This window comes from Malus domestica, chromosome 11 (assembly GCF_042453785.1).
Source record: "Malus domestica chromosome 11, GDT2T_hap1".
In the NCBI taxonomy this organism is placed as follows: domain Eukaryota; kingdom Viridiplantae; phylum Streptophyta; class Magnoliopsida; order Rosales; family Rosaceae; genus Malus; species Malus domestica.
This window is the reverse complement of record NC_091671.1, coordinates 38,962,831-38,971,163: the sequence shown is the minus strand read 5'-3', so window position 1 is coordinate 38,971,163 and position 8,333 is coordinate 38,962,831. Positions and strand designations below refer to the sequence as shown.

Sequence of the window (8,333 nt, the reverse complement as noted above, 5' to 3'; positions counted from 1 at the left end):
TTGAGCGACGGAAATTAAAGTGTTGAAGCTCCAAACATGACAGTCGGATTCTTGCAGATTTCGAAGCTGCTGTGATGTTTCGAAGATCTGGAAGTATTTAACCATTAGTTCATTCTGAATTTTTGATATGTTATGAAAGAGACGATGAGGAACAACTTCAATGAAGAAAGCATGCTGATCTGAACAATAGAAAATGGAGTTTCGAAGCTCACAACAAATCTGACGGGTTGACAGAAAATAATAACCAGTCATTCATCATACCTGAATTTCTTGAGTTATACAGCTCCGAGGGATCTCAATTTTGGGTATGTTGTAGTTCACAAGTTAAGGAACAACTTCGATGAAGAAAGTATGTTGATCTGAGCAAGAGAAAATGGAGTTTTTGAAGCTCACAACAAGTCTGACGCGTTGATATACAAATGACGAACAATCACTCATCATACCTGAATTTCTGGAGTTGTACTGCTCCGATGGATCTCCAATTCGGATATGTTGTAGTTCACGAGCTAAGGAACAACTTTCATGAAGATGGTTTTGCGATTTGAGCCACAGAAAATGGTGTTATATTGAAGAGCTACCACTCCCTCTACGTAGACACCCTCCTTGGTTTACCTAGCTCCAACACCCACATTTCCTTCAACAAGACTACAGTAAATCACATTGTGAGGAAAGATGGCAATCTTTCCAGCCAAAAAGGAAAGGCAAAGCAAAAGAAAATTAAACACATTGATGGCATATTATGAAAGAAGAAAAGGAAAAGTAGTAAATGATGATGAAGTGTGGGAACAACATCATGACAAATGATGATGAGTCATGCTTTCCCCCCTCCTTGGATTCGGCTGAAAACATCCCCCTATTTGGATTCAGCTGAAAACATCCCACTCAGTCGACAAAAAAAAAAAAAAAGGGCCTAGGCCTCCACTTCTTTGGGCCTAACACATCTTCATAACAAAAAAAAAACAATATATGAAGAAAGAGCCCTGGGTTACCACTTCGAAAAGAAACAAGTGAAGTTTTCCTACTCATGACATTGACTACTAGCTAGACACCTCATTCGGCAACTCTCTTCGCCTGAAGACTTGGGGGACTCCCACCATATGCTACTGCACCTTGATACTCGGCAGTCTCACAACCACTCAGTGACTTGGATTTTTCAAGTCTCCAACCGAGAAGTTTTCCTCACTCGGGAAATTAAGGGAACACTACCTCAAACTACATGCTTCACTCACAAAGCTTCAACAATACAGGTTTCAACAAAAGCAAAAATTCAAAGAACTTTATGAAGAAGGCTTTGGTGTATTTAACACAATATGTTGAAATGAAGCAAAGCTTATTTATTAATATTTTCGATAAGCCACAAATATGTACATATACATGAGTCAAAATAAACAAACAGAAGGGAGCCTTCACAAAGGTTGCTTAGGGGAAGTCTCAGCAGTCGGTAGAGCCCCAGAAAGAGAAAGCACCGGAGGGTGGTTATCCGGAGCCTCAGTACTTGACAAAACCCCAGAAGGAGGAGGCATTGGAGGTTCATCATTTGAAGCTTCATTACCAGGTACAGCCCCAGAGGACGAAGGCAATAAATGCCTTTGGAACAAACCCACAAACCGCTGATGATCAAGTAAAACCTTACCATCAGATTCCTTCATCTAGTCAAGCTTCCTCTTCATGTTTGTAGCATAGTCATGGGCGAGCCTGTGCAACTGCTTATTCTCATGCTTGAGCCCTCTAATCTCCTGTTTGAGACTCATCACTTCAGCAGCCAATGATTCAACTTGGCGGGTTCTAGCAAATAGGCGTTGGGCCATATTAGACACAGAACCTGCACACTGAACACTAAGAGCCAGAGAGTCCTTAACAGCCAACTCATCAGACCGTTTGGAAAGTAGTCTGTTATCTTTGGGAGTGAGAAGGTTCCTGGCCACCACTGCAGCGGTCATATCATTCTTCATCACAGAATCCCCAACGGTAAGAGGACCAGTAGGGGATATGAAGGATGGGCGCCATATGTTGTCTGGAGAAGGCGTGGCTGTCTCTTCTCCAAGGTTCAAGTCAAAATGACGGTCGGAGGGTCCAGACATTTTCAAATGTGTTGAAGAAGGAAGAGGTCAGACAAATCAAGATCTTAGAAGTGCAAGAAATGAGCTTCTACTGGTAGAGATTCAAGTGTGCTGTGGAACTTAATGCCAGCCTCTATAAAAATCTGCACTCGACGGAGCTTCAGAAATCGAAGAGGCGTTTGCTTTCTCAAAAGCTGGGCTGCTCAGAGACCACGAGGGCCGATCTCAGAAATCGAAGAGGCGTTTGCTTTCTCAAAAGCTGGGCTGCTCAGAGACCACGAGGGCCGATCTCAGAAATCGAAGAAGCACCTGCTTTTTCAGCCTCGTCAGCACCTGTCACATGCACAATCGGCTTTGCGGAAATTACGGGCAATCTGTCGAAGATTTCTGGTGAAGTAGAAAGCACGTGAATCTTACTGTTCAATCACCGCTCTCCATATGCACCATCAACTCCTCGGGTACCACATATAACTTTGTCAAAGATCTCTGACAAAGTTTAGGCACGAGAATTTCGAAGTTCCAGCTACCCTACTATTACCCATAAGGGTAAAGGAACAGCACCACTACTTGACAACTGGAAAGTCCCTATGTGTGTCGACCTCCGTGTTTTGCGGCAAGACAGGTTGGCAAGAACGTCCAACCTTTACTCACATTCGAGAAAAGACTCCCAACATAATTACTTTCTCAAAAAACCGGAGTAGCACCGCTTTCTGAATCTCGAGAGTCAGATCCTCGACGGGATTGCTTGTTCGAAAACCGAAGAGGCACAACTCTCAGAACTTCGAGAGCCAGATTTCCTTAGATAAAGCTTGTCTGTAATCTTCACACGTAATATCAGCTTTCCAGATACCACATACCACTTTTTCAAAGTGCTCTGACAAAATTAAAACACGTGAAGCTGGCAGCTCCCACTACATTGCTGTGACCAAGAAGGGTAAAGGAATAGCATTACTACTTGTTATTGGGAAATCCCTATATACATTGACCTCCCTCCTCAACGGACAGGCAAACCTGCAAAAATGCTCAACCCTTTCTCGCATTCGAAAAGGCACCCTCAACATAACCTCTCGAAATACTCAGCTTTATTTCCCCCCGATAATACCTCAGCAAATAAGCCACACCAAGAACAAGAGTATCTCATATCATCAGGGTCGAAAGCAAGAGTATCCCATATCATGCTTTCTCCCTGTCTTTGTCTTTGTCTTTGTCCACACCTGCAGGACAAGGAGAAAGAGAGCAGTCAGTCGGAACCTGAAATCAAACCTCCAATTTGGAACTGACTGCCTGGAGCCTTTGCCTGGTTGCTTACTTAGCATTGCTCTCGAGTACTCATCCTCAACTGCTGTCAAGGTCACGAATTCCACCGGCAAATACCTCATGACAGTTGATCAGATATTGGCTCTTTACACTGAAGCTGCCAAGCGGGGATGAGTCACTATGAAGGAATGTTCTGAAGGATCATTTAAATGCAAAGGTTGCACACCACTTCTGCCATGCAAAAGATTGAAGCAGAAGGTTCAACGGTGGGCTGAAACAGATCACTACAGCACGACACCTTTCCATACCACATTCATTATTCCGTCAACAGCAAAAGTATCCCATATCATCAAGGTCGAACGTACTCTAGATTTGATGGACTTGTTTTGACCCTCAAATTTTTGAGTCGGCCTTATACTCTGAAGGGCACCAGAAAACCCTCCAGTACAGTTCAAGAATAAGCATGTGGAAAGTTACTTCTTCAAAAGCAAAAGTATCTTATATCATCTCTTATCCATTTGCTTCTCCTTATCCTGACAGTTGAATGAGAGACAAGGAGAAGAAGAACAATCAACCGGAAGCCGAAGTCAAATCTCTGATCCTGGGTTGCTTACTTGGAAGTTTGACTGCTTACCTTGTCTGTCACCTCTTTCGGCAGATCTCCTAGCTCGGCGACTTGGGGGACTCCTACTATAGGGTTTGTATCACACTTGACTAAGCCCGAAACTACAACTAAGCTTCAAGTGAAATTGATACATTACCTTGTGCGTCAACATCAGCTAAATACACCATTCCCGGATGGAGGAAAGGTACTTCCAGAGAAGGGCAGATGAAGATCAGACCACACTTCGGTACTTAGAAATTTCGTGATTACTCAAGGGATTGGATCTTGCAAGTCCCCAACCGAGGAGTTTCCCTCACTCGGGAACTTAGGGGAGCACTGTTTGTACCATACTTGACCAATCCCGAAACTACCGAGCACCGGCCAACGCTATACTGTCAAGGACCCAGAAGAGTTCCCCTCCGACCGGGAGGCCAATCACTACTCGACACGTGTCAAGATTAGAAGCCAATCAGAGCGCAGCACGTGTCGACATCAAGAACCAATCACAACATGACACATGTCAATGTGACAAAGCTACAAGTTTTTCTATAAATAGGGGTCATTCCCCCACAATATTGCCTAATGCCATTTGTGTTAAATCATTCACAAGAACTCACTAAATTGAGAGCTTGATCCTTTGTACTTGTGTAAGCCCTTCACTACTAATAAGAACTCCTCTACTCCGTGGACGTAGCCAATCTGGGTGAACCACGTACATCATGTGTTTGCTTCTCTGTCTCTATTCATTTACGTACTTATCCTCACTAGTGACCGAAGCAACCAAGCGAAGGTCACAAAACCTGACACTTTCTGTTGTACCAAAGTCTTCGCTGATTTTGTGCATCAACAAAATCTTATATGTCCGAGGGCTTAAAACTTAGATCTAACTTGAACTGTGGAAACATATTCAAATCGGATTCAAGCACTGAGAGAACATTTTAATAGCCATATTACTAGAAATAACTTGGATACAATTTGTAGTATATAACATATTGCTAGGTTAATGAATAAAAAGATAAAAACAAAGAGGGTCGGGCAAGGTTTAACCTTGTCGGGCAATGCTGATCGTCTTGCAAGAGGTTTGAAAGCTTAGAAAAAGGACTGGGAGGTGAGTTTACAGAAAAGAGATCGATACTATAGCAAGAGTTGAGCAGGGTAGCAGAGCTATTACAAAAAGGGTTATCCCGAAATGGATGAAGGCTTGGGCTGACTACAGCTTCGTTCTGAAGGCAAATCTGGCTTTGAGCAGAGTTTGTGCTTGTATTTGTTTGTTTGAGTGTCTTTGATTCTGGACCTCTCTTTCTCCTTTTATAGACACCTTGGCTTGGCCTCATGTAGCAACAACCTTGCCCGAATGCAGTTTTGAAGGGTAGTGACTCATCAGCTATTTTACTTGCACTGCCATCTAAAAGTACTTTTTGGGCTGTATAGCTGGCTGGTCTATACCACTTGTTCTTTGGGTAGATGAGCAAGTGGTCTGCATGGCCTGCACCTGGTCGAAAATGAGCTTCTCCTATCTTTTAGACTTTGGCTGGGTTTTAACTGGGCCTCCGAGTTCCTTTCCCCTTTAGGCTGCTCTTTAGGCCAACTTCCCCCAAGCCCAAAGTTTAAGTTTTGATCCAAATAGTGCCCCCTTCAATTGATATTTAGCCTGGAATTCCAGGCGCCAATATTAATTGAATATCTGCATGCGTCTGCGCCCTTACTCTTGGAACTTGTACCTTCTGATTGAGATTAACGCCATCCAGAGTCTTTCGATCTTCCCACGACCTTTAAACTACCTTCTGACATTCCTATAAATTCTGGTTCTCCCCACAAATCATCATCGACCTTATCTTTTATCCGCTCCAAGTGTTTCTGCTTCCTTAGTTTTCTTCCAAAACTGTGAAATGAGTTCTTCAGAGTTTAAGTGGGGTTTCTTAAAACTCCTTTTTCGTGAGAAAAAGATTTCTCATCAGACAACTACTATCCCCAACACCTTTGGTCGATCACCCCGCTATCTCCAACACCCTTGGTCAGGCGGTTTCCTCACGACGGCTTGCCTTCCTGCTTGCCGTCATGATAAATCAGGCTTCACCATCACATGTGGTGGTGATTCTGCCTGAGGATCCCCTACCAGGCACGTCTTGGCCGCACAACCCGATCACCTGATCAGGTCCTATCCAGGAAGACATCGGAAGACCAATCAAGAATAACATTGTATCAGAAGAAATCAAATGTAGTACTTAGGATTTGGATCTGTTTGTAAATATCACCAATTTGTCGAAATGAAATAAACATTGTCTTAGCAGCTTTTTGTTTTTCTGTCTTCTTTTGAATGGTTGGTGATCATACACTGCACCTTGATATTCCGACATCTGCTTTACCTTGCATCCTCTTCAATGTAACAATCTCTAACATCCCATAATGTAGGACAATATTTTTTCAAGAATTTAACATTAATGGGATGTTTCTGCCGATTTCCTTCGAGATCCGCCAAGTAATACCCCCCTTTGTTTAACACTTGACTAATTATGAAAGGACCCTCCCATGTCGGGCTCCACTTTCCAAAGCCCCTAAGCTGAGCTCCTAGAGGGAGGACTGTCTTCCATACTAAATCTCCCTCCCTAAAAGACTTCATCTTCACCTTCTTGTTATAAGCTCGGGCAACAGCTTTCTTTCCTTCTTGAATCTGATTCAAGGCTTCAATTCAGGCTACATCTAAGTCTTCAATTCCTTGACACATGGCTTCGATGTATTCCTCCCTGTGTAACCCAAACTGATTTTGAATTCTGACAGAACTTACGTTGATCTCCATGGGAAGCACTGCATCTTGCCCGAAGGTTAAAGCATAAGGAGTTGTGCCTGTTCCTGCCCTCCTGGAAGTTCTGTATGCCCACAAAGTGTTTCCCAGCCTTTCATGCCAATTTTCTGGACTCTCAATCACCATTCTTTTAATAATGTTTACCAAAATCTTGTTGCTGGATTCTGCCTGGCCATTTGACTGTGGGTAGTAAGGACTGGACTGAATCATCTTTATTTTGTATTTTCTTGCAAATTCTTCAACTTCCTTTGAGATAAAAGATGGCCCTCGATCAGTCACAATAGTTTTGGGCACCCAAAATCTATGCAGAATCTTGGTCTCAATGAAATTCTTGACTGTGGCTGAGGTTATGGATTTTACCGCCGATGCTTCTACCCATTTGGTGAAGTAATCCGTTGCCACAATTATGAAAGTGTGCCCCTTACTAGAAGCTGGATATATCTGCCTGATGAAATCCATCGCCCATCCTCGGAAGGGCCATGGCTTGACTACTGGATTCAAAGGTACAGGGGGTACATGTTGGAGATGACCGTGCCTTTGACATTCCTCACACCCTCGGGCATAAGACTTGCAATCCTTTTCCATGTTGGGCCAAAAATAACCATATCGCCTAAGCAACCACCTCATCTTTGTCCCCGCCTGATGTGCTCCACATACTCCTTCATGTACTTCAGCCATTACTCTCATAGACTCTTCTTGGCCTAAGCATTTCAGTAATAACCCGTCTGGAGTTTTCCTTAGTAAGTCTTTCGCCCATAAGACATACTTAGTTGCTTGCTGTCGGTTCGTCTTGCTGGTAGGTGAAGAGGGATCATTCAAATGAAGGATGATGGGCGATCTCCAATCTTCTTCCTCAATCTCCTGAACCATTATATCCAGGCTGAATCCCTTTTCCAAGATAGAAGGAAGATTTCTCCTTTGAATCTCAACATCTAACCCACATCTTCTCTCCTGTATTGGTATGCCTAAGGTTAATTGTGCCATCTCATTGGCTGCTAAGTTGGCTCCCCGGGGAACATGACTCACCGATATCTCGGAATCCCAATAACTCAGCAATTGCGTAGCCATCAAATAATATCCGGCCATAGTGATATGTCTGCACTTGAACTCCCCATTTAGCTGGTTTATTACCAATTCTGAATCACCAAACACCTCAACTTCCATTGCCCCCAGATCCATCAAGATTTCCAAACCAATTATTAAGGCCTCGTACTCTGCCCGATTGTTGGTATTCCCTTGATAATCCAAGAGAAATGAGTAATGATGATAAATCCCCTGAGGGTTGATAATCACAACCCCAGCTCCTGAAGCCTTCTGAGTATAAGAACCATCAAAATACAGCTTCCAAGGAGTAATCCACAAACCAGCCACTCTTCTTATCTCCTGCTGGATCCATTCCTCTTTGCCCGATATCCCTTTGCCTGGCAGGATCCATAGATTAGTAACTTCCAAGGTTCCTGGTATATTGATTATCTCATCTCGGGATTCTTGATGCTCCACCAAGAAGTCAGCAATTGCTTGGCCTTTTACTGCCCTTTGGGGAACATACTGGAAGCTGAACTCTGATAATGCTAGAATCCATTTCCCAATCCTCCCTGTTAACATTGGC

General features: G+C 43.4%; 1 long non-coding RNA gene across 1 annotated transcript; it reads right to left on the bottom strand.

The window, feature by feature from the left end:
• Positions 1 to 299: 299 nt before the first annotated feature.
• Positions 300 to 646, bottom strand: LOC139189366 (uncharacterized). Its single transcript, XR_011573265.1, has 2 exons — positions 444 to 646; positions 300 to 359 (listed from the first exon to the last, which is right to left on the bottom strand). It is a non-coding gene; the product is annotated as an uncharacterized lncRNA (long non-coding RNA).
• Positions 647 to 8,333: the final 7,687 nt, after the last annotated feature.